The sequence below is a fragment of the Macaca nemestrina genome, chromosome 17 (genome assembly GCF_043159975.1).
Source record: "Macaca nemestrina isolate mMacNem1 chromosome 17, mMacNem.hap1, whole genome shotgun sequence".
Taxonomy (NCBI): Eukaryota; Metazoa; Chordata; class Mammalia; order Primates; family Cercopithecidae; genus Macaca; species Macaca nemestrina.
The window spans coordinates 77,672,092-77,699,265 of NC_092141.1; the positions used below are offsets into that span (position 1 = coordinate 77,672,092).

The 27,174-nt window shown below is 42.2% G+C and overlaps 2 long non-coding RNA genes across 2 annotated transcripts in view; both read left to right on the top strand.

Moving 5' to 3' along the window:
* LOC105469053 (uncharacterized) overlaps positions 1-17,253 on the top strand; it is a 43,866-nt gene extending 26,613 nt beyond the window's left edge. The window contains exon 4 of the long non-coding RNA XR_011615962.1: positions 17,204-17,253. This is a non-coding gene — a long non-coding RNA (uncharacterized lncRNA). The remainder of the gene's footprint in view (positions 1-17,203) is intronic.
* Positions 17,254-21,836: 4,583 nt separating this feature from the next.
* LOC139359375 (uncharacterized) lies at positions 21,837-26,886 on the top strand. Its single transcript, XR_011615289.1, has 3 exons — positions 21,837-21,971; positions 24,969-25,314; positions 25,969-26,886. It is a non-coding gene; the product is annotated as an uncharacterized lncRNA (long non-coding RNA).
* The last annotated feature ends 288 nt before the right edge of the window (positions 26,887-27,174 follow it).

A 27,174-nucleotide genomic window follows, 5' to 3' on the forward strand; every position in this document is an offset into this window, starting at 1 on the left:
AGCATTTCCGATGCAAATAAGAGAAGATGATACAATGAATTCCCTAGTTAATACAATGAGGGCTTAATTCCCTGTAGGATCCCTGGTTGAGAAGGGGTATAACTTTAGAATTTCTCCTGGAAAAGTGGTGAGGGGTGGGAGGTGGGGAAAATGGGATAAATTTCCCACCCAGTTCTCCAGCCTGTCCCTTGACTTAGCATGAAGGTAATTTATTTCCTGATACTAGAGAGAGTGTTTTCAACATTGAAGGAGCAATTGTGCAGTTGAGAAGCAATGGTGTATTTGAAAACTTCTTTTTCCTTCATTTTAAAAACGCTCTTTGAGACATTGGCTGTACTTGGATCTCCTTTTCGCAGCTCCATAGCTTTGTTTCTGCCAGAGGATAATGTTTTCTATTTAGGAATCACAACTGAAGAAGTGTTTGAACCACATATGATTCCAGGGGCTATTGTTTGAGGTCTGCAGATGAAGTGGAAGCAAGATAACCACCAGTTATCACAAATGGCTAAGTGTTTTGAAGAGCAGATATCTACTCCAGATCACCTGCATTTGGGCATTTTTGAACTCATACGAGGGTCGTATTTCCTTTTCTTTCACGTTATACATCCCTACTTTCACCATTTAGATCAGAAATGGCCAGCATAACTGAGGAGCAGACTAGAGGCCAAATCTACCTTTGTCTTATCCTCTGCATGGTTCACTAGCATGGCTCTAGACCCTAAGAGTTTTTAATCATAATGATATGGGAAGGGGGCAGGGAAGTGCTGGGTAGAGAAGGGTGGGGTCCCTGGCAAGGGCTCTACCCTTGGGCTTAAGCCCATGGACCTAAGTAAGAACAGGCACTCCTGTTTTTGAACCCAAATGTTGCATTTTCCAAGACTACTCTTGCCCACCATGCCCCCCATCCTGTGCTCATAAAAATCCGAGACCATAGCAGGCATGGACACAAGTGGCTGGATATTGGGAGGTGCACAACATCCAGAACACACTGACAGACACCAGCAGACACCAGCAAGCCATCGATGGTGGAACAACGTGGATGCCAAGGGGAATTTGGCCAGGGATGGTCAGAGGAGAGTCTGGCTGCTGGGCAGAACAACTTCAGGGTTAGACCACCTTCCAGCTCCATTCCCCCTTCTAGCCCCCCATCCACCTTACTGAGAGCTACTTCCACCACTCAATAAAACCTTGCACTCATTCTCCAAGCCCATGAGTGGTCCAATTTTTCCTGTACACTAGGGCAAGAACCCAGGATACAGAAAGCCCTCTGTCCTTGTAATAAGGCAGAAGGTCTAATTGAGCTGATTAACACAAGCTGCCTGCAGATGGCAAAGCTGAAGGAGTGCAATGTAACACACGCTCACTGGGGCTTTGGGAGTTGTAAACACTCAACCCTAGATGCTGCTGTGGGGTTGGAGCCCAAAAACACTCCCCATGACCTGCCCATCTTCATGCTCCCCCTAGGGGTTTGAGCAGTGGGGCACTGAAGAAGTGAGCCGTGCTCCTGTTTCACGCTCTGCAAGGGGGATAAGGAAACTTCTCCCATTTCAATAGTGTCTAACTTGGTGGTTACTATGGTTGCACAAGACTCACACAGTAGGGCCTTCGTGCAGGTGGATTCTTGCATCAATTTGAGCAGATTGGCTGAGTCAGCACAGATCAGAAGTGGGGAACAGGCTGCTGGACAAGCAGAAGGGAGAAGTTGCCTTGCTCCTCTGGAGGGTCATTCAGATGTGGGCAATGTGATCCTTCAGCATCATGGTCTGCAGACACTTGTAGGAGAGGATGCCCTAAACCTTCATCGTAAAAGAAAGAATAAAAGTCAACGTTTCCGTGAGTTTCTGGATTGCCTTAATGTTAAAGAATCCTATGTCAGTCATTCTTATGCAGATCAGGAAATCCATCTAAATTCCCTGTGCTTGTGGCTCTTGCATTTAAGTTCTTTTATTTGAAGATCCTAACTCACTTCTAAGAGGCTTATGTACCCACAACATCCTGAACGTTAAATATATAGTAGTGTGTTGGCTGTGATTCATTCAATGACAACCCGTTTAATTTGATGGCCAAGATATATGTATAGAAAAGGAAAAGAGCCTTATGCTGATGTTATCTGTTTAAGACGGATGGCAATTGCTTGTCTCCAGCAGCCAAAGAAAGACATAAATCAATAATACATTTTAATCTTACTTTTGTCTATATCATTTAATAAACATTTATTGGTACTGACTATGAACTAGGTTCTGGGAGAAACAAACATAAAATATAATCCTTGCCCTCAAGAAATACTCAATGTAGCTAGAAAAACAGACCTGTAAACAAATAATTAAAATATCATGTAAAAAGGGTTTATTTTAAAAATGCAAACAAAGGCAGGGGATGGTAGTTCACTCCTGTAATCCCAGCACTTCGGTAGGCTGAGGTGGGTGGGTCATGAGGTAAGGAGATTGAGTGCATCCTGGCTAACATGGTGAAACTCCATCTTTTCTAAAAATACAAAAAGATTAGCTGGGAGTGGTGGCAGGTGCCTGTAGTCCCAGCTACTCGGGAGGCTGAGGCAGAAGGATGGAGTGAACCTGGGAGGCAGAGCTTGCAGTGAACCAAGATCATGCCACTGCACTCCAGCCTGGGTGACAGAGCAAGACTCTGCCTCAAAAAAACAAAAAACAAAAAACCCCAAACAAAAAGTGTCTTCTTATACATTAGGGAAAATACTAGTTTTTTTTCTGAACATAAAGATGCTTAAACTGAGTCCAGTAAGATGAGTAGAGGAAACAAGATGTGCAAATGAAAGACTAGAAAGACCAAGATGAGTTTAGGGAGCTTCAAGAAATTAAGGAAGGCAAGGCAACAAAAATGCTTGACAGTGGATGTGGTGTCTCATGCCTGTAATCCTAGCAACTCAGGAGGCTGAGGTGGGAGGACCACTTGAGGCCAGGAGTTTGAGCCTAGCCTGGGCAGCATAGAGAGACTCCCATCTCCAAAGCAGAAACAAAACCAAAAACCCCCCAAAACAAAAACAGAATGTTACAGGCAGAGAGAATGTGTGAGAGATTAAAGAGAGTGACTGTGTATGTGTAGCTCACGGTGGTAAAAGTGATAGAGTGAAGCAGATATTGAAGCCAGAAAGATGAGCAGAAGACCCTTAAAAACCATATTACAGAATTTGGACTTTATCCTTTCAAGAGGTTTTAAGTATGGAGGTTATATAATCAGATTTACTACTTAGAAAGATCCTTTGAGAAGTAATGTGGAGGTTGACTTAGAGATGAGAGCTCATGAACTAAGATTGTGGTTGCAAGGAGAAGGTGAGATCAAACTGACCTGATCTGCAAATCGATTGAATACAAGGAACATTCATGAAGCTGAGGAAGGAATCATAGGCTGACATCAAGGTTGTATGCATGGGAGGGTGGGTGGGTGAATGATGAGAACATTGATTAAACTAGGACATAGGTAAGGAGGAGCAGGGCTAGACTGGGCAGAAGAAAAGACATAAGGCATCCCTAATTTGGAACATGGTGGACGTGAAGAAATTTCTTCTCCAACAGAGACTGTGATTTTTCTCATCTAGGTTCAGGGCTCCTTTGCTCATTTCTGTATTTTACTAGTTTGGGTCCTAAGTTATTCTGTTTAGACATATGTCTTTTGATTTCTGGTTTACTTGTCTGTATCACAGATACTCCTTAATTCTCGTTGTTTCTGATCCTGAATCCCACAAGGGAAGTGATGATAATTTCCTCTGCAGGTGGTCAGTCAATAATCCATTTGAGGTCACTGTTGAGAAACACAGCATCAACGATCAATTAGCTGCTCTAGTGTTGGAGAGCAAAGTGTCAATCTTCCAGAATAGTAAATAAATGAACACACACACACACACGTAGGCTTTGGAACGGAATCTATCCATCTCTCCATCTGTTTCAATAAATGTTTATTGAATACCTACAACATGTCATTATTGTGGTGGACACTTGGGAATTGTGAGGGCTACAAGAAAAAGTAAACAAATGAAGAAATAACATACTTTAAGAATAAACCAGGGTAGTAGGCCGTAGAAATGGGAGGTCAGTTTTAGACAGATGGTAACTAATGAGAAGTAGCCACCCATGCAAACATTTAGAACCTAAATTTAGAACAATATAAGCCCAGAAATTTGTGTGTCCAAGATCAGCAGGATAGGAGCATAGAGAGCAAGAGACAGAGAACAGGAAGAGAAGGGGTCAGAGGTGAGATCAGATCCTGTGGCCCTTGTAGGTCAAGAGAAAGAGTTTAGATTTTACACCAAGAATGAAGGGGAGCCACTGGTAGATTCTGGTAGTAGAGCAACATGACCTGACTTAGGACTTGAAAGTCTGATTTTAGTTATTGGTCAGAGAAAGGGCCCAGGGCAACAAGGCAGAATTAGGGAGGCCAGGTGGGAGACAACTGGAAAGATGAGATAGTTCTTGGCTGAGTGTTTCCAGTTAGAGAAATGCAAAGTGAGGTCATCAGTTGGGAGAGAGCTACCAGCACACTTGATATGGTGAAAAGTCATGGTATTTCAAACTATGATTAATATTATAATAATGAAAGCAAAATGCAACATTTATCAAATGTGTTTCATGTGACTTTGCTCCTCTCTATAAGAAGGTTAGGACATGGATTAGCTTTTCTTTTTTTAAATTTATTTTTATTTTTATTTTAAGTTCCAAGGCACATGTGCAGGACGCACAGGTTTGTCACAAAGGTAAATCTGTGTCCTGGTGGTTTGCTGCACCTATCAACCCATCACCTAGGTATTAAGCCCAGCATGCATGAGCTATTTTTCCTAATGCTCTCCCTCCCCCCATCCCACCCCCTGACAGGCCCCAGTGTGTGTTGTTCTCCTCATGTCCATGTGATCTCATTGTTCAGCTTCCAGAACATGCGGTGCTTGGTTTTCGTTCCTGCCTTAGTTTGCTGGGGATATTGGCTTCCATTTCCATCCACGTCCCTGCAAAGGACATGATCTTGTTTCTTTTCATGGCTGCATAGTATTCCATGGAGTATATGTACCACAATTTCTTTATCCAGTCTATCATTGATGGGCATTTGGGTTGATTCCATGTCTTTGCTATTGTGAAGAGTGCTGCAATGAACATACACATGCATGTATCTTTGTAATAGAATGATTTCTATTCCTTTGGATATATACCCAGTAATGGGATTTCTGGGTCAAATGGTATTTCTGGTTCTAGGTCTTTGAGGAATCGCCACACTGTCTTTCCACACTGGTTGAACTAATTTACATTCCCACCAACAGTGTAAATGTGCTCCTATTTCTCTGCAACCTCACCAGCATCTGTTGTTTCTTGAGTGGATTAGCTTTTCTAAAGCTACCCTCTTAGTTGGTGGCACAGCTAGAACCAGAACGCTGGCCTCCTTGCTGTCAAAGCTGAGCCTCTACAAGCTGCTTCTCATCAGCCAGTGAGTTCACATGCTGCGTTTCCAAGTCAAATTTAGGACATTTTTTAAAATTGTAAAGTTTGTTAACTTTGGAATCTCTTTCAACAGCGTATTTCCACTTTCTGAGATTAAAGAAGGCAGATTCTTTCCTGTAACACTTGTTTGTTCTTCATCACCATTTTAATTTGCATTAGAATGTACATAAACTCAAGGATAATCTTAAACTCAGTAAGTGATCTTCAGCAGATGAACAGAAATGGAGGGCTTGAGGGGGCATCTGTGAATATAACATAATAAAAATACGACTCTCTCATTTGGAATCAGCAGTACTCTGAGGGCTCTAATTGCCGGAATTAATTGTGTCTATGCCTCAAACAAGAAAACAAGCCCATGAGGGCTTAAGAAGGGAAGGTTACTGAGTTTTTCTGTTCTGTTTAGAACTCCTGGCCCTCCTCCATTCTAGCAGAAGATTGTCCCAGCCTGAAGTGAGGCTAAGAACAACTGTAAAACCACTTAGACCATGTATTTACTTTCAGAATTGGGTGATGACGTCAGTTCACGCTTGGGCAATAGTTGTTTGCGAGGGAAGATGGCTCAACCAGCAAACACCTAAAGGCATTGACGATCTTACTCATTCAACCACTCCCTACCCCGACCCATTACAAATGCAACCCAAGAAATGTTGAAATTATGTTTTCTCTCTTCTTCTCCAGGACTTTTGAAACTCTCTAAATACAAGTTTTTAGAAATGAGGAGGCATTGAAAACTTATCACATGACCTTGTGCAAGTTGCTTAACACCACTAAGCCGCGGTGTCTTCTCAGTTTTAATCGGGAATAATATTGCATCCTCTTAAAGAGTTTTTTGAGAGGATTTGATGAGAAAATCTATGTAAGTCACTTAGTATGCTGCCTGGAATACAGCAATAACTTGATCAATGATGAACTATTATGGAAGTTTGTTTGTTGTTTTTGAATCTTTATCAATTAGTTGTGATTCTTTGATCCTGTACCCTTCAACTTCTTTATTTATTTATTTATCTTTTTGAGACAGAGTCTCACACTGTTGCCCAGGCTGGAGTGCAGTGGTGCGATCTTGGCTCACTGCAACCTCCGCCTCCTGGGTTCACGCGATTCTCCCGCCTCAGCCTCCCAAGTAGCTGAGATTACAGGCACACACCACCATGCCCGGCTCATTTTTGGTATTTTTAGTAGAGACGGGGTTTCACTGTGTTGGCCAGACTGGCCTCGAACTCCTGACCTTGTGATCCGCCCGCCTCCGCCTCCCAAAGTGTGGGAACCACAGGCGTGAGCCACTGCACTCGGTCACCCTTCAACTTCTTTAAAAAGTCTTGTTGGTTTGGTTTCATTTGAAACTATTCTATCCCTCTTTAAAGGTATTTGAATGTAGGACATTGTTAAGAAAATGAACCAGGATCTTTTTTACACTAGCGCCATATCCTAATAAACTTATCAGACTGCACTGGTGTTACATGTGATGAGCCACAGGTCTGGAAATCCTGGCACTAGAGCTGTCCAAGGGCTGCTGCTGCTGGTATAAGCAGCTGTGAATCTCCAGATGATCTAGTAGTGGCCCGCTCCCTAAAGGAGGGAGGTGCAGGATTTTCTCTACTAAGGGAAAGCAGCCAGGAGAAACCATCTTACTCTCCCTGGAGCATTGGGAGAGCACCAGGCGTGTGCCATGGACAGTGAGAGTCCGTGAAAGCATAGCCTACTCACTGCACCCTGGGAATCGCTGAGCTTGTGCCCTTGAGCTTCATAGATGGTGACTCCTAGAATCTCTCTGCAACATCCTTGGAGAATGGCTGTTGGGTGATTGATGATGCAGGAACTTCACGGTTGTACAGACCTGTGTACTCCTCCCAGGGAGGTTCAGAGACTTGCAATAGTCAAAGTATGTGACTTCTTGGAGAGTAAACGACAGTAACATAAGAATGTGTAAGGGATATACCACAAAAGTGTGGCACTCTCCTCCTGCCCCTTTCACGGTATCTGGGATAGATCTTGATCTCACCCTTTTAATACTTCACTTGTAGGTTTTTCTCTTTTGGTTGATGTCTATGATTACAATGGATATTTGGGGACTGGTGGAGAATGAAATGACCTGCATTTTTTGAATGTACAGGTTGGGAAATGGCTTTATAGTAGAGACTAGAGATGTAGTTAAAGCTGAGAAAGTGGCTGTGCTTTTTTACAATCCTGAGCAGGCGTTGGCAGGGAGAAGAAGAATAGTAAATACTATTTTTAATAGAGAGTTTAGTATCTGTTAGATATGTTACAACGTATTTTGTTTGCATTATCTTATCTAATCCTCATGATAAGCTTAGAGACAGGGACTATGCTTATTCCATTTCATGGATGAGGAAACTAAAACTTAAAGAGGTTAAATAATTTGACTGTGGTCATGCAGTTATTACATGGTGGAACTGGAGCTTGAACTGGGACTCTAATATAGAGGCTGTACTCTTCTTAATGACTGGGCTAAAAATCTTGTAGCTGTTTACTTAGGGAAATATTGGCCCAAGTGTGTGATAAAAGAACAAAATTTAGACAAATTAAATTTAACAGAGTTTACTGAGCAAATAACAATTTATGACTCGGGCAGCTGCCCAAACTAGAATAGGTTCAGAGATCCTCCAGCACTGCTGTGTGACTGGAGACGATTTGTGGACAGAAAAAGGAAAATGACATTCAGCAAAAGAAAGTGAGGTACAAGATAGCTGGATTGGCAACAGCTCAGTGTTTGTCCTATTTGGACATGGTTTGAATAGTTGACTGTCTGTTATTGGCCAAAATTTGGTGATTGATGTAAGACTAGGTTACGGTCTATTTATACATCCAGTGAGGTTACAGTTCACTGTGTACAGAGAAACCTTTAGGCTGAGCTTAAAATATGCAGGGAGGCAACTGTAGGCTAAACTTAATTTACACTTTTTTTTTTTTTTTTTTTAAGAGCAGCACCTACATCTTTGAATGTCCTTGACTCTGATTAAACTACCAAAGGACAGGGACTATGTCTTCTTAGAATGTACCTGCCCCAAGGGGTTGGCCAACAGTTGGTAACCAATCAGTGTTTGTCAGTTGAATTGAATTGACAGGTTCTATGTAACAGTTTTTTGTTTTGTTTTGTTTTGTTTTTGTAATTCCATTTTTATTATAGGTTCGGGGGTACATGTGCAGATTTGTTACAAAGATATATTGCATGATGCTGAGGTTTGGAATATTAATGAGTCCATCTCCCAGGTGGTGAGCATAGTACTCAATAGGCAGCTTTTCAGCCTCTGTCCATCTCCCTCCCTCCCGCTCTTATATTCTCCATCTTTATATTCATGTGCACTTGATATCCTCCCACTTATTTTTTTTTCAAGTCCATATAAATCTTTTACTTAAAAGTCATAAAAAGAATAAAAAATGCAGATTTCTGAATCAAGTGTAGATAAGGAAGCAAATTATGTTGAAAAGTGCCCATTAATTTAAAATTTCATCATAGGAAGTTGGGTGACCTTTTGCACTCAATATTTTTTTTTCTTTTTTTTTCTTATACTTTAAGTTCTAGGGTACATGTGCACAACGTGCAGGTTTGTTACATATGTATACATGTGCCATGTTGGTGTGCTGCACCCATTAACTCATCATTTACATTAGGTATATCTCCTAATGCTATCCCTCCCCCTACCTCCCACTTATTTATTTATTTTTTTTCGAGACAGAGTTTTGCTCTTGTCTCCCAGGCTGGAGTGCAATGGTGCGATTTCGGCTCACTGTAACCTCTGCCTCCTGGGTTCAAGCAATTCTCCTGCCTCAGCCTCCTGAGTAGCTGGGATTACAGGCATGCGCCACCATGCCCAGCTAATTTTGTATTTTTAGTAGAAACAGGGTTTCTTTATGTTGGTCAGGCTGGTCTCAAACTCCCAACCTCAGGTGATCTGCTTGCCTCAGCCTCCCACAGTGCTGGGATTACAGGCATGAGCCACTGTGCCCAGCCAGTTCCCACTTATAAGTGAGAATGTGTGGTATTTGGTTTTCTGTTTCTGTGTTAGCTCATTTAGGAGAATGACCTCTAGCTGATTCTCATTGTTGCAAAGAATATGATCTCATTCCTTTTTATGACTACGTAATATTCCATGGTGCATACCCACCATATATTTTGTTTATTTGATCCAGTGTGGATGGGCCCCTGGATTTATTACATGCTATGTGACAGGTTTTGAAAGTTAGACTTAAAAAATTAAGAGACATTGTTATCTTACATTCTTGCAAACAAACTAAAATCACTAACCTTCCTCAAGATTGGAATCCAATGCAATTAAAAATATTTATTTAGTCAGTTAGTTACTAACTATACTGCACTGGCAAGGGATCAAAGTTAGAAACATTGTCATTCTTTCCAGGTATTTGCCATAAACTGTAAACTTTCTTTGGTCAAGGTGCCTGGTGTGAGTTTAGATGATAAGATAAAACTACAACTTAAAAATACTTGTTGAAAAATGAATGTACTCCTTGCAAAGCTTGACTTACATATGTAAAAAGACAGCACTGGTTGCCACCAATGCAATATGAGGGAATTAATCTGTTTAATGTGGTTGTTACGGTCAGGCAATTATCCAGTTATTATCAAGACCTAGAGTTGATTGGTACCAAACTCAGACCTTTATCTATGACTGTGTGAGCTTCAGTGGGCCCTGATCAAGATGTAAATGGGAGGCCAGGCTCACGGCTGTAATCCCAGCACTTTGGGAGGCTGAGGCAGGTGGGTCACCTGAGCTCGGGAGTTCAACACCAGCCTGTCCAACATGGTGAAACCCTGTCTCTACTAAAAATATAAAAATTAGTGGGGCATGGTGGCAGGCACCTGCAACCCCAGCTACTCAGGAGGCTGAGGCAGGAGAATCACTTGAATTTGGGAGGTGGAGATTGCAGTGAGCCAAGATCGTGTCACTGTACTCCCTCTCAAAAAAAAAAAAAAAAAAAAAAAAAAAAGATGAAAGTGTGTTTCTTTCACTGGTGTCCTGGCAAAGTTTAAACAAATCACTCTCCTAAAAACAAAAAAAGTCCTGGTTTGTAGCATTGGCTGGTTTGCATGATGAAATTCCTCCATGGATGATTTCAACTCTACTGAAGATGGGTAGAAAAGAGATGCATACAATCGTCTCTCTTGAAGTGGTCTGAGTGGTCTCCGATAAAGTAGTCTCCACTCATTCCTCTACACCCTGTACTGAAGTCTGTCTGAGATTCTCTTGCCTCCATCTATGCATACAAATGACCTGTTTGATGCTCTCCTTTTTCATGGATGATGCTAAACATCTGCCTTCTGTCTGAAAGTGCCACCGACATGCCCATTTTCGTGGCTTTTGCCTACTGAACATTTGAACTTCATTAGCTGAATGCTCAGCAGTAGGCCCCAGATTCAGAGGCAATGCAATTTTCTGTGAGGTTGTACCTTGGAGAGGGTAGAAGCTAGCCTGCAAGATGATTCCCAATGGACTCTGCCTAGTATTTACATCCTGTGCTGTCTTCTCTGCACCACACAGAACATGGCAGAAGCAATGGCATATCACTTCCAAGATTAAGTTATAAAAGTCATTGTGACTTCTGTCATGGTCATACTCTCTATCTTGAATTATTCTCTCTGTGGGAAGTCATCTGCTAAGTCACAAGCCAACCTATAGAAAGTCCCATGTAGCAAGGATAAAAGCCTCCTAAAAACAGCCATGGGTATGAATTTGGAAGCAGATCCTTCAGGCCCCCAGTGAAGCCTCCAGATGACTGCAGCCTTGGCTGACAGCTTGACACAGCTTCATGAGAAACCCTGGGCCAAAACCATCCAACTAAGTGGTTCCTGAATTACTGACACCCAGAAACTGTGAGGTAGTATATATTGGTTGTTTTAAGTGGCTAAGTGTTGGGATCGTTTGATACACAGAAATAGATAATTAATGCAGGAAGTTACTTATTTTTAAGATAAGTATTTTGTCTTTTATAGTAAGTCTTTTAACCTGCATCACTTCTACCAGCATCACTCAAATTAAAAGTTCTGTCCTTAATTTCTTTCAAAGGAATTAATTTAAAAAAATTATCCAGTTTATTCTTCCTTTCCTCTCTGTATTAGTCCGTTTTCACACTGCTGATAAAGACATACTTGAGACTGGGAAATTTACAAAAGAAAGAGGGTTAATGCACTCACACAATTCCCTGTGGTTGGGGAGGCTTCACAATCATGGTGGAAGGTGAAAGGCACATCTCAAATGGCAGCAGACAAGAGAAGAGAGCTTGTGCAGGGAAACTCCAGTTTTAAAAACCATCAGATCTTGTGAGGCTTATTTATTCACTATCACAAGAAAAGCATGGGAAAGACCTGCCCCCATGATTCAATTACCTCCCACCGGGTCCCTCCCACACATGTGGGAATTCAAGATGAGATTTGTTTGGGGACACAGACAAACCATATCACTCTCCCTTCTTTTTCTTTCCCTCTTTGTCCTCTGCCTTCTCCACCTCTTCCTTTTGTATTTCAATTTCACATTTTAATATATCTTCTATGATAGCAGTGGAGTTTGGTAACAGAAGACAGAAAACTTTTGCATGAGTGATTTTCAGTGATTTTCAGAAAAGTCATTGCCTGGAGTTGGCTTTCATTTGGGGATAGATTACAAAAAAAAAAGCTCAATATCACTGATCATTAGAACAATGCAAATCAAAAGCACAATGAGATACCACCTCACATCAGTCAGAATGGCAATTATTAAAAAGTCAAGAAATAACAGATGCTGGTGAGGTTGCAGAGAAATAGGAGCGCTTTTACACTGTTGGTGGGAATGTAAATTAGTTCAACCAGTGTGGAACACAGTGTGGCGATTCCTCAAAGATCTAGAACCAGAAATACCATTTGACCCAGAAATCCCATTACTGGGTATATACCCAAAGAAATATAAATTGTTCTATTACAAAGATGCATGCATGCATATGTTTATTGCAGCACTATTCAAAATAGCAAAGACATGGAATCAACCCAAGTGCTCATCAATGATAGACTGGATAAAGAAAATGTGGTACATATACTCCATGGAATACTATGCAACCATGAAAAGGAACAAGATCAGGTGCTTTGCAGGGACATGGATGGAGCTGGAAGTCATTATCCTAAGCAAACTAATGTAGGAACAGAAAACCAAACACCACATGTTCTCACTCATAAGTGGGAGCTGAACAATGAGAACAGATGGACACAGGGAGCAGAACAACATACACTAGGGCCTGTCAGGGAGTGGGATGCAGGGAGGGAGAGCATTAGGAAAAATAGCTCATGCATGCTGGGCTTAATACCCAGATGACGGGCTGGCAGGTGCAGCAAACCACCATGGCACTTGTTTACCTATGTAACAAACCTGCACATCCTGCACATGTACCCTAGAATTGAAAATAAAAATTTTAAAAAAGCAAAAATTGTAGTGGTTTTTTAGGAATATCCCATTAATCAAGTCACCTTTCAAGAATTAAGGGACTGAAAATGACTGAAGGACATTTCCAAAGGATTAGGAGTAGGAGGCACCTGTTGGTGCCAAGACTGGAACAGCTGGAGGGGGCTCAAGGGGACCTTGGGAGATGCCTGTGTGCTTAGGAAGGGAAGGGCCCATCCAAAGTAGAAGAGAGTACTATTTAACCCATGTAAGCTGATCTCTGCTCCTTAATTTCAGGATTAGAAAACTGCTATGGGATTTGGCTTTTGTCAACTACTGGGATGCCTTGGGAAGCCACAGAAATCCAACTTTGCTCCATCCCTCGGAACTGCTGATGGGCCAGGTAGGGCTCGGCAGTGCTCGCACATAGCTCAAGGTGTCTCTAAGACTAATTCTGTGAACTCCGAAATTCCTCTGCATAGTAAGGTGGACTATTGGAGGGGAGGGGTAGTCACGGTCTACATACCCAACTTTATGCTATTAAAAAACTCTAATTTTATTCAGCATTTCCAAAAGGGTGCTACATTACTTTTACTGATGTTAAAGTAAAGAGTACAGTGCAAAAAAGTGATCTCTGTTCAAGTAAATTAGGAAATTATGTGATTAAATAGCATTACATTTTTTATTTTGGATAGGACTTCTCAGGGCTTTCTACCTGCTATTTTGAATTATGTGTCTTTAAGAGGGAGACTGTGTGTATATTCTAAAAATCAGATTCTAATGTAAAAGATGCTAATTTTGGGTCATGGCAGTAGCACTGCACCATTGGCACAAGGTTTAAAACTGCAGGAACACAGACATTGATCTGTGTACTTACGTAAATGTGTACACTCTAAAAAATAAACAAACACTATATGTATAAAGTGAAGGTCGGCAGTGGCAGGGAAGAGGGAAGACTTTCACGGGAGACATTTAGGGAGGTTAGCACCTTTAACTGAAGGTAGGAGTACTTCATTCTAATTCTGAATCACTGCATTATGTTCAGTGTGTCTGGTCCTGTTTCCCCATATGCAAAGCAGAAATTTAAAAAGTAAAGACATCTCAAACTTATCTTGCAAAATAATGCAGGGATTAAACAAGCCTGTACCATTAAAATGTTTTGCACTCTGTGGTCAAGGACACGGCCTAATGGCAGGTTATGGTCCTGGCCACCAGCAGGATTAACCAAGGGGTTTGCAGAGCAAGCACAGGCAGAGTCTGTCTCTCTAGGACCGCGGGTAGGGCAGCTGACATCCTGGGGTCAGGGTGAGTCATGCCCTGTGTGCATAAACATGCAGACCTGCATGCAGCACCCTCGGGCTCCAGGAGCTTAAATTTCCAAAAGACACGCCTGAAAACTTGAAAAGTAAGAAAATCTAGAACAATGAATAGGTGGCCTAGCTTTTGTGGCAGGCAGAAACAAGACAAAATGGCGAGTCAACCATGTTCCTATTATGTGGGGGATTTTGTAGGACTGTCCAAGTGATTATTTGCTTAGAGTAAGTTAAATCCTACCAAAGAAATAGGGCTCCCAAGAAAGCATTCATCCCCAAAGTGAATTTTCCTGTTGATAGTGATGGCAAACTTGTGTACATTGGATACGTTTGCAGTATGCACGGTCCAAATTTTATGCTTTCCCTTTCCCGTTGCTGAGTCATTGGGCTGTCTTGAAATCTCAGGGAAAAAGTCTGTGAGGCGTGGCCGGCAACTAGGAAGCCTGGCTGTTTCGAGTAGAGCATGAACGCCACCTTGAGTTATGTGTGAGCACTGCCGAGCCCTACTAGGCCAATGGATTTCCGAGGGATGGAGCAAATGGGACTGGTTTCCTTTTGCAACAAAAAGCAGCGCGATCAGGCCTGGGTTGTGTCTTGACACCCTGAATTATTTTTTAGCAAAATGGAATAAATCAATCAGAGTTCCCAAGAGAAACAGAACCAAGAGTATATGCGTGCATAAGGTGGAGAGATTTATTTTAAGGAATTGGCTAGTGCAAATGTAGGGGCTGGAAAGTTGGAAATTTGTAGGCCAAGTCACAGGCTGCAGACTCAGGCAGGAGTTGATGTTGCCATCTTGAGGCAAAATTTCTTCCCTGGGAAGTCTTAGTTTTTTTCTCTTTAGGTCTCCAATTGACCTAATGAGGTTGACAAATTTTATCTAGGATAGTCTCCTTTACTTTAAGTCAACTGATTTTAGATGTTAATCATATCTGCAAAATACCTTCACCGAAACATCTAGACCAGTGTTTGGTTAAATAACTGGTACTAGCCCAAGTCGACACATAAACCATCACTCTTGGCCGGGTGCGGTGGCTCACGCCTGTAATCCCAGCCCTTTGGGAGGCCAAGGCGGGCGGATCACGAGGTCAGGAGATCAAGGCCATCTGGTTAACACGGTGAAACCTCATCTCTACTGAAAATACAAAAAGTTAGCCAGGCGTAGTGGCGGGCATCTGTAGACCCAGCTACTCGGGAGGCTGAGGCAGGAGAATGGCGTGAACCCAGGAGGCGTAGCTTGCAGTGAGCCGAGATCACCCCACTGCACTCCAGCCTCGGCAACAGAGCAAGACTCCGTCTCAAAAAACAACAAACAACAAAAAATCTAACCGTCACTAATAGCAACATTAGCATAAGTGAAAAAAATATTTTTGAACATTACCAGATATAAATAGTTTTTCATTTGATTCATTAAGATGGATTCAACAACACTTCAGGTTGTACCAGGTGCATTACCATTTCCAGTTATATTCCTTGTAACATTAGGTTAGATTCTGATGTGTTGTTACCACCCTACCATATGCATTGTATGACTTCCCCCAATACCATCATAACAAAGACATGTAGATCATGTTTCATAGTAAATAGGGTGGTTTCCCAGGGTTGCTATTGTTGCTATTTCAGGATATTTGCCTACAAGTGTTTGCAATTCTCTCATCAGAACTCTTTGCCATGCAAGGTAAGGCAAAATTTAAAAGACTGGTCAGAGCTCCTCCCCAGGAGTGACCCCCTTTGTCCTCTGACATTGGTATTTTTCTGTCCAGTACTTCTGACAGAAGTTAGAAGCAGGTAGTCTGGATAATTGTCCTATTTGAATCTGTTTTAAAAAAAAGACTCCATAAGATTCCACACTGTTTTGATATTTTGATGAATTTTCTAAGGTTTCACCTCATGTAACTTTTTTTTTTTTTTTTTTTTTTTTGGACACAATCTTGCTCTGTTGCTCAGGCTGGAGTGCAATGGCATGATTATAGCTCACTGTAACCTCAAACTCCTGGGTAACTCCTGGGTTCAAGGGATCCTCCCACCATGGGCTCCTAAAGCACCAGGATTATAGGCATGAGCCACGAGGCCCACAGGCCCAGTCCTTCATGTGACTTTTGAAGGAGGCATCTGTGGTTTTCAAACACTGAGAAACTCTCTTTTATAGACACTCAGAAAGCACAGAAAAGGAGGATAAGAAATGGCCAAGTCTTTTGGTGTTTGCTCTTGCTGGAAAGAAAAAAGAGAAACTGGATTTCTCTGGGATTCTCTGTTCAGATGGCAAAGGAGGGAAAGTCCCAGGGAGTCTGCTAAGGAAGGAAGTAGAAGCTACGTCATCTCGATAGACAGCAGAGGGGACATATGTATTGGTGTGTATCTCTAGTTTCTGTAACTCATCCAGCCAGATATTTCAATATTACCCAAACCCCAACTGTTCACTGTCCATTTCCATTGCTATTGAACGTGCTAGGTATATTTTCCTAATATAAACACAAAATTTTAAAAATTATCCTATGTACCGTGTGGCATAGTCTTGCATATTACAGTGGTTCACATCATAACTCATCTGTTTGAAAAACTCTAATCAGATGCATATGGTTAATTCAAAATGCTATGTGTGTAGAATTGTTGTATAATTCATGAGAATTAGAATGATGTGACACTCTAAAATTCTCTTTTCTCTTAGTTTTTTAAGATTATTAAGATTAATGTCATTCAATAGGTCTGAGTTTGCATGTGTAGTAAAGACTCGCTCTCCTTAAGGCAGCAGTGGTTTGCAAACTTTTTGAAATGCCTGTAGTAACAAATTTATTTTATTTATTCATAAATGCATACATATTCACAGATGTAATAGGAATGAAAGTCTCATTAAAACTAGAATGTAATTTTTTTTCTTTTTTGAGGCAAGGTCTCACTCTGTTGCCCAGGCTGGAGTACAGTGGCACAGTCACAACCCACTGCAGCCTCAACCTCCCAAGCTTAAGCAATCCTGCCTGTCTCCTGAGTAGCTGGGAATACAGGCATGCACCACCATGCCTGGCTAATTTTTTCATTTGTTATTTTTTTGTAGAGACAGAGTCTCGCTATATTGCCCAGGCTGGTCTCAAACTCCTGGATACAAGCAATCCTCCTACCTTAGCCTTCCAAAGTGCTGGATTTACAGGTGTGAGCCACCACGCTTGCCCCAGAATGTAAAATGTTTCATCAATAATAATTGGTTTCCATATCAATTGCATCTTGGAATAAAATTTTGGACATATGGGAGAAATAAAATGTTATTAAATCAATTTTACCTGTTTATTTTTTTATTTTTAAGAGACAGGGCCTTGCTCTGTTACCCAAGCTGGAGTACAGTGGCACAATCAGCTTACTGCAACCTTGATCCAGGCTCAAGCAATCCTCCCCCACCTCAGCCTCCTGAGTAGCCGGGACTACAGGGGCACTCCACCATGCCTGGGTAATTTTTTAATTTTTTGTAGAGATCGGGTCTTGCTATGTTGCCCAGGCTGGTCTTGAACTCCTGGCCTCAAACAATCTTCCTGCTTTGGTCTCCCAAAGTGCTGGGATTACAAGGCATGAGCCGCTGTGCCCAGCCCTTTAAAACTTTTTTTTTAAATGAGACTACTAGAAAATTAAGAATTAGAAATGTGCTCACATTACATTCTTATTGGGTGACACTGCTGTCCAATATGTAAAAATGAAAACTAGAAATTCTGCAGGCTATCACTATCACGAGGGGTGTTTGTTACCCCGAACGTGGAACGGATACAGACAGAAGGACAAAGCTGATGGAACTGTGGAGGAATTAAAGCAGAGCCATGTTCCAACTGTACCTGAAACATTTCATACCTCAAGTCCTAAGAACCAATAAATATGCTTTATTGTTGCAACTGGATCTCCTGTTACAAGCAACAGGAAAATTCTAACTGATGCTGAGTCACAGAATACATCCTGGCTCATCATTTCAGACTTCTACTCAAGAACTTTTATGATGATGCTCTGTCGACTCCCATAAGACCTCCCAAACCCAGGCTCCAGGCTGACATCTCACAGTTCCTCAAGGCGGACCATATCCTTCTGTCTGACCAACCCTATTCATCATCCTCCTTGCATGCTGTGCTCATTCCTTTGATGACTCATTCTACACTTTTAGCTGTTCATGGACCATTGAACACAAATGTGCAGCCACTTCTAGGGTTTTCTAGGAGACATTGTGTCATTCACTTTCATTTTCTGCTGGGTCAGCTGCAGGTATGAATTTGTTCATCACAGATTTAGGCCAACCTGGAGTGGCGGCACGTTTTCAAGATGGTTTTACCTTTGTCCATGCCAATTTCATTTTTTTCTTTTACTTTGTTGTTGTTGTTGAGACAGGGTCTCACTCTGTCACCCAGGCTGGAGTGCAGTGGCGCAATCACATCTCACTGCATCCTTGACCTCCCAGGCTCAAGCGATCCTCCCATCTCAGCCTCCTGAGTAACTGGAACTACAGGCACATGCCACCACATCCTGCTAATTTTTTGATTTTTTGGTAGAGATGGGGTTTTGCCATGTTGCCCAGCTCAAGTGATCCACCCACGTCAGCCTCTCAAAGTGCTGGGACTACAGACATGAACCACCCCGCCCAGCCTATAATTTCATTTTTTTTTCATGGCAAATTAATATGTTGACAATGGATTATGCTTTGGCCCCCTGAGTATCTCACTTACAGGAGAAAACTCACTGGCTAGTGAAATGGGTACCTAGTGCCCCTGGAAGTTGCAGTACTCATTGGAAATTTTAAATTCTAAATTACCATTTTGATTGTCATCATCACTTTGGAGCTCCCAGTTAATGTTTTCCACTCTTGAGGCTCATATTTTCTCCAAATACATAAACAGATGGGGTTCCTGAGCTTGTACTCCACAGCTGAGGGCCAGCCTCTGGGTCAACCCAGATCACATTCGTGGCATTCTCTCCTGGGGCTTCTTGCCAGGTGGCGACTTTTGTTCTTGGTGTCTTGCCTCTTGCCTTTTCTCCACATTATCCCCAAACTCAGCCTCTAGCTTTGCCCACACTACTGTGAAGCCACATAAATGTTTGCTTGTGTACATTCTATACCAAAGACTGTCCTGATACGGACTAGATAACACTGGGCAATACATTATTAGTTTGTGATGTGTCCAAGCAATGCCAGCCAGTGGATGTGCAATGGTATTACCCAGGAATGTCAGCTACAGGGTATTTGTGTTTAATCTGGGCTTGCATCAGAGGGTCTCTGATCTAGTTAAAAAGACCTTCTCTTCTTCTGGAGGGCACCACAGCAATCACGTTGTCAAGAGCTGAGACAGCCAGGGATTGAATCTCAGCTTTACTAATTGATTCATTCAGTAAGTGTTTACTGAGCACCTGCCACATTTTAGATATTGTTCTTTGTGCTGGGGATTTATCAGTGAATAAAAAAGACAAAAATCTAAATCCTCATGGAACTTCCTTTCTAGCAGAAGGCTAACCACAGGTGTTAACAATGAGGAAATTATTATATTTGGAAGCAATGGATCTATGTGGGAAAAAAAGCCCAGGTAAGGGGGAGAAAATGAGGTTGCAGTTTTCAGTAGGGTGGACAGGGTAGGCCCCTAAGAAGATAACATTTGGACAAAGACTTGAGGAGGTGACAATGCAAGCTGTGAGATACACAGTGGAAAAGCCTTCCAGGTGCAGAGAACAATTCCGTCAGAGGCAGGTATTACAACCAGGTAAGAGATGATGGTGTCTCAGACCAAGGTGATGACTGCAGAAGTAGTGGGAAGTGCTCATACTCTAGAAAAATCTTGGAAGTAGAGCCACCCATATCTCTGAAACACTGAATACGGAAGATGAGAGAAAAAGCAGAGTTGAGGCAGGGCGCAGTAGCTCATGCCTGTAATCCCAGCACTTTGGAAGGCCGAGGCAGGCAGATCATTTGAGGTCAGGGGTCGGGGCATGGTGGCTCATGCCTGTAATCCCAGCACTTTGGAAGGCCGAAGTGGGCAGATCATTTGAGGTCAGGGGTTTGAGACCCATCTGACTAACATGGTGAAACCCCATCTCTACTAAAACGTAAAAATTAGCTGGGCATCATGGTAGGCGCCTGTAATCCCAGCTACTTGGGAGGCTGAGTCAGCAGAATCACTTGAACCCAGGAGGCAGAGCTTGCAGTGAGCCGAGATCTCTCCACTGCACTCCAACCTGGGTGACAGAGTGAGATTCCCTTTCAAAAAAATAAAATAATAAATAAATAAATAATAATAAAAATAAAAAAGTAAAAAGCAGAGTTGAGTATGATTCCAAGGATTTGGGACCAAATTCCTGAAGAATGACACTTCCTTTAACTGAAATGGAGATGGCTATGGTTAGAGAAATCTGAGGGAGCCAAATCAGAAATTTAGATTTTTACCTATTATATTTGAGATATAATATAAGCAGAGATCTTGATAAGGTGGCTCGCTATATTATTCTGGAGTTTAGGGGAAGTCTGACTTAGAAATAAAACTTGAGGAGAAATCAGCATGTAGATGGTATTTAAAACCGTGAGGAGAGGCAACATAAGAAAAAGAAGATTCTGGAACAGAGGTTCTTGGCCACATTGGCCAAGGGTTCTCACTAGTCCCTTAATGAAGAGGATCTGAATTTTCACAGGAGAACGTAAGTATGGCATGTGTCTTAGTCCATTAAGTGTTGCTATAAAGACATACCAGAAACTGGATAACTTATAAAGAAAAAAGACTTACTTGGCTTAGAAATTCTGATGTCTGGAAAAGTTCAAGATTGGGCATGTGCATTTGGTGACAGCCATAGGCTGCTTCCACTCCTGGCAGAAAGTGAAGGGGAGCTGGTGTGTGCAGAGGTCACAAGGCGAGAAAGGAAGCAACAGAGAAAAGGGGAGGTGCCACACTTTTTCACAACCAGCTGTCGTGGGAACTATTAGGCTGGTGCAAAAGTAGTTGCGATTTTTGCCATTAAAAGTAATGGCATAAACCACAATTACTTTTGTGCCAACCTAATAATCAAGAGAGTGAACTCACTTACCCCCAAGGTAGGGAATTACTGTAATAACAAAGGATCCATCCTTGTTGACTCAAGAACCTTTCACTAGGCCTCACCTCCCAACACAACCACATTGCAGATTACATTTCAACAATAAACCCAGGGAAGAGGGGTACCCATCCAAGCTATAGCAGCCTGTTAGAGTCAGTTGTATTATTTGTGCTTGTGACTGTAAGTGGAACGTATACAGATGACTTAATCACCTGAGTTTGGGATATTTCCTTGGCCATGTATAGCTTACTTCCTTAAATCTCAGTTTTTCCTATCTATACAACGGGGTTAATTATAACTCATAAAGTTATTGCAAGGATTAAATAAGAATGTGTAAAAAGAGCGTTTAGTACAGTTCCTGGAAAAAAATACATGTTCAACAAATGTTAGCTCAATAAAATAGATTTTAGTAAATTTGAGTCAAGATTGTGCTGTTCAGTGTGGGAGACACCAAGAACAGTTGTCTTTGTAGATTCTGTCTTAGCGAGGTTTATTCTGTTTCAATTTCTATAGACCGTAACAAAAATAGATGGAACAGATATAGGACAAAACCACAAACTCTTTGAAGAAAACCCTGCCCAAAGTAATGGATGTATTCATGTCAAATATATTCGGGTACTAAAAGGTCTATGAAAATTTTGAACAAGAAATGATGGGGATGATGATGATGATGGAAATGATGAAGATTTCGATAACTAAATTTACAGAGCATTTACAATGTGTCAGACACTGTTTGAAGTATCACACATTCACTAATTGAAGCCTCACAACAACTCTATGAGGTAGGTATCCTCATGTTACAGTAGAAGACAATGAGACACAGAGAGGTTATGTGACTTGTCCAAGGTCCCCCAACTAGTAAGTGGCAGAGGTGGGGTGGAAGGAAGGCAATGTGACTCCAGTGTCTGGGGAAGGACAAGGATGAATCTTGGCATTTGAAATCATTCTTTTTTTTTTTTTTTTTTGGACGGAGTCTCACTCTGTTGCCCAGGCTGGAGTGAAGTGACGCAATCTCAGCTCACTGCAAGCTCTACCTCCCGGGTTCACACCATTCTCCTGCCTCAGTCTCCCGGGGAGCTGGGACTACAGGCACCTGCCACCATGCCCGGCTAATTTTTTTTTTGTAGTTTTAGTAGAGACGGGGTTTCACCATGTTAGCCGGGATGGTCTTGATCTCCTGACCTCATGATCTGTCGGCCTTGGCCTCCCAAAGTGCTAGGATTACAGGTGTGAGCCACCTTGCCCGGCCTTGAAATCATTCCTGAAGGAAGCAGAGGGGAAGAGGATACTTCTGTTAGTACTGAGCATTTGTTCAAAACTGGAAAGGACATAAAAATATGCCTAGGGAATGTGAAGATTCTCATTTGCCTTGGAGAGGCGTTTGTATAGGGATAATCATGGGTTATGCCAGATTGTAGAGGGCTTTTGGTTCAACATCAACACATTTGGCCTTAATTTTATGGCTAATGGGCGGCACAGACTTGTGTTGCTGTAGGATTAATTTGAAAGGGATTATCTGGGGCAGGCATGGTGTCTCACACCTGCCTGCAATCTCAGCACTTTGGGAGGCCGAGACGGGTGGATCACCTGAGGTCAGGAGTTTGAGACCAGCCTTGCCAACATGGTGAAACTCCATCTCTACAAAAATATAAAAATTAGCTGGGCATGTTGGTGAGCGCCTGCAATCTCACTTACTTGGGAGGCTGAGGCAGGAGAATCACGTAAACCCAGGAGGCAGAGGTTGCAGTGAGCCGAGACCGCACCATTGCACTCCAGCCTGGGCAGCAAGTGTGAAACTCCATCTGAAAAGAAAAAAAAGAAAAAAAAAAGAAAGAAAGAGAGAGAGAGAGAGAAGAAAGAAAGAAAGAGAAAGAAGGAAAGAAAAGGGATTATCTGAATAGCTTGAAAGAGAGTACAAGAAGAGGTAGACAGATTAACTATGGGGCTATTTCTGTCAACTGGAAATCCTAGCCTAACTTTGAGGCTGGGCTGCAGTAACGGATTGAGTAGATAGTGCAAAAACACAGAGGTCCCATTTGCATTGTGATCCATGCACGGCTCTATGTAGGCACTTGCCTGGGGGGCAGAATGAGACGGTGGGAAAAGCATGGGACTGGGGTAACGCAGACCGGGGTGCAAGATTGTTCCTCCACATCTGATGGGCCAGGAAGCCCTGGGAAAGTTCCTTAAACTTTCCTAGCCTCAGTTTCCTTACAGGATTACTGTGAGGAATTTTTTTTTTTTGTGGCGATTGAATGACGTTATGAAAAATTCATTAAATTTTAATGCACAATTTAATTAAACTCACTAAATACCTATCCCCTTTCCCTTTTAATCCTTTCTCTGCCCCACACTTCAAGAGTGTTGGCTCTAAGAAGGAAGGGACATATCCCTAGAAAAACATGACATCAAGCAGGATGAGCCATTGGATTGGGTGAATTGCTGGGTGTGGGTGACAACGCTGAGTCTTGGAAACAATAGTACTGTTTACAGATAAAGGAAAGGTGGGAGGAGGAGCTGGCTCTCTAAGGCAGACTTTTTAGTTTTTATTTATTTTGAGACAGAGTCTAGCTCTGTTGCCCAGGCTAAAGTGCCGTGGCATGATCTCAGCTCACTGCAACCTCCACCTCACGCGTTTAAGCGGTTCTTCTGCCTCAGCTTCCCGAGTAGCTGGGATTTCAGGTGCCCACCACTGACTGCACCCATCTAATTTTTTGTATTTTTAGTAGAGACAGGGCTTTACCCTGTTGCCTAGGCTGGTCTCGAATTCTTGATCTCAAGTGATCCGCCCACCTCGGCCTCCCAAAGTGTTGGGATTACAGGCGTGAGCCACTGCTCCTGGCCTAAAGCAGACTTTTTTTTTTTTTAAGGGGCTCAGATGTAAAATACTTAGAGAACCCTCTAAAAATCTCTTTTATATTCACAGAATATGCATGAGAAGCCTTTTCTCAGAAGCCCTGACCTAGGTGAAGATTTACATCCACATTTAGATATTTGTAATTTAAGATACAGAATTAAACTCCATGCATTTGGTAATTATGTCTCAAGGACTCCTGAAGCTTTTGCCTTCTAGTTTTTGACTTCAGTCCAGCCTTCCCTGCTGGCTAACAGAGGCTGCTCTACATAGAGTTTAGCACTAATTACTTTGCCTCAATATTTTCTAATCGATCCACTGTTTTTCAGGCTATCTTTAGCTTTTGATAATTCCCTTCATTTTTTTTCTTTTAAGAAAAAAACCATGTATTATTTCTTATATTTTCTCCAAAACTTCTGTTGATTAGGACTGTATGACCATGGAGGTAAGTATTTATTTTCACCTTCATAGTGATTTTACTTAACTGAAGTCATAGAGACTCACATCATGACATTCTCTTAATTTAACCTTGCATTTTTTTTTTTTTTCTCTTTTGAGACATAGTCTTGCTCTGTCATTCAGGCGCTGGAGTGCAGTGGTGTGATCTCGGCTCACTGCAACCTCTGCCTCCCAAGTTCAAGTGATTTTCCTGCCTCAGCCTCCCGAGTAGCTGGGATTACAGGAGTGTGCCACCACGCCCGGCTAATTTTTGTGTTTTTAGTAGAGACGGGGTTTCACCATGTTGGCCAGGCTGGTCTCAAACTCCTGATTTCAAGTCATTTGCCCACCTTGGCTTCTCAAAGTGCTGGGATTACAGGGGTGAACCACTGATCCAGGCCTAACCTTGCATTTTTAAAGAGTTCTATTGTAGCTGATGTGTGAGGCTACACATTAGGGGATACATAGCTTCTTATTTTCTGTACAGGATCTGGAAGGAAAACCTGAAATACCCGTGACACTCCCTTTCCTGCTAGCTGTGTGGTGTTATGATATGGACTGGCAGGACTTAGCTTTCCCAGCAACACTGAAGGACTCACCAACTTCAAGTTCAAACTGTCCTCATGTTCACCTGATTTTGGGAAGTATTGCATCAACACATTTTTGCAAAAAGAATGGAACTTTAAATGGTTTTCTTGGCATTCTCTTTCTCTTTATACTTGAGCAATAAATGTGTGTGGAAGTCATTCCAGCCAACAAGATTGTCACCAGCTGTATTAACCTAAAAGTAGAGGAAGAATGAAGAATCCCTGAAAATCACATGTACTGTGCCGGTGAGTGATTGCCTTTAAAACGTTGAGATTCATATGCCCTGCAGAGGGCAATATTTCCCCTTGCCTAAAATGTTTTCACTATTCAAAATGCATCAGTAAGTCCAAGGAGCGACATCCCAAGAGGGCAGAAATTAAGAAGGCCTTCTGGGTTCAGTATTGACTGTAAATGCCCACTGGAAAGGAGTAATCATTGATGATACCCTTGATTATTGCTACAATCTGTTCCTTTAGATTCCTGGGGCTGGAGTTGAGGATTTCACTTTAAGAAAGATCGAGACAGACTGAAAGCAAGAGAGAAGCTTGTAAGAGGAAGTGGGAGGATGTTAACGGTGAGAGTTGGGAATTTGCTCATGAGGCCGAGTGGCTACCACGATCTCCAGTATAGGCTGAATGTGTGTCGCTCCGTTCCCCTTCTACACTCTGTAAGAGGCCTGCCCTGTTCACAAGGCCAATAAGGAGTTAGATTTTAAGGCTTGTTGAAAATAAACTTTGGTAATCCCAGTGCTTAGAGCCCAGTGACATAGAAAGTAGAGCCTTCTTCAACTTTTGGAGAGCAGACTTCTAGGGGGATGAGGTAGGAAATTTACCTGGGGGAATCCTGCCCAGGGCGTCACCTCAGCTTTCTGATCCTTGGTTTTTGTTTTTTTTTTCCAGGATCCCAAAGAGAGGCACAAATGGTGTGTTCAAGCTTCAGACTGAACTCCTCTGAGACTTTTCTCTTCTCCGTAATCATAGCCAGATGAAGAGAAGGACGTGGCCCCGCAAATTCAATGAGTGTGTCTGCCTTTAGAATACTTGTGATTACACAAGTCCCTAGAGGCAGGTGGGGCAGAAACTTCTTTGTGAAAGTCAAAAAGTATCTTAGAAATGTACAAAAGTACAAGACTTACTGAGGCACAGAAAGCAATGACTCTTATTTTCAAAGGGAGCCCAAGAAAAGTTCTTCGAATTTTTCATCTTGGCCCTTTTACTTTTCAAATGCCTTATTTTGTCCTGCTTTGTGTTTGTAGCAATTTGTGAGCAGAGGGCATCTCATCCTTTGTTCAGCGTGGACAGAAAAGACCATGAACACCTCCTTGGTTGCATGTAGATTTTTCCATAGAACAGTGAAGAAAGATTGGAAAACTTTGTTCCAGCATCCTTGCATGGAAGTAAAGACTTCCCGTGAAACCAAAAGTATAGCTTCTCTCTGACATCTCTTGAAATAAACACTTCTCAGTCAGAACTTAACCCCCATAGATGGCACTTCAGGTTGGGCCAAAAATGGTAGAAAGCATATGGGACCTCTGCTTCCAATAGCATTTGACTATCATTCTGCTATAAAAACACATGCACAGTATGTTTATTGCAGCACTATTTACAATAGCAAAGACTTGGAACCAACCCAAATGCCCATCAATGATAGACTGGATAAAGAGAACGTGGCACATGTACACCATGGAATATTATGCAGCCATGAAAAAAGAATGAGTTCATGTCCTTTGCAGGGACATGGTTGAAGCTGCAAGCCATCATCCTCAACAAACTAACACAGGAACAGAAAACCAAATACCACATGTCCTCACTCATAAGTGGGAGTTGAACAATGAGAACACATGGACACAGGGAGGGGAACATCACACACACGGACCTGGTGGGGGGTGGGGGGCAAGGGGAGGGAGGGAGAGCATTAGGACAAATACCTAATGCATGCGGGGCTTAAAACCTAGATGACTGGTTGACGGGTGTAACAAACCACCATGGCACATGTATACCTATGTAACAAACCTGCACATTCTGCACATGTATCCCAGAACTTAAAATAAAAAAGCAAAACAACAAAACAAAAAAACTTCTCAGGGGTTAATGATGACTTTTAGT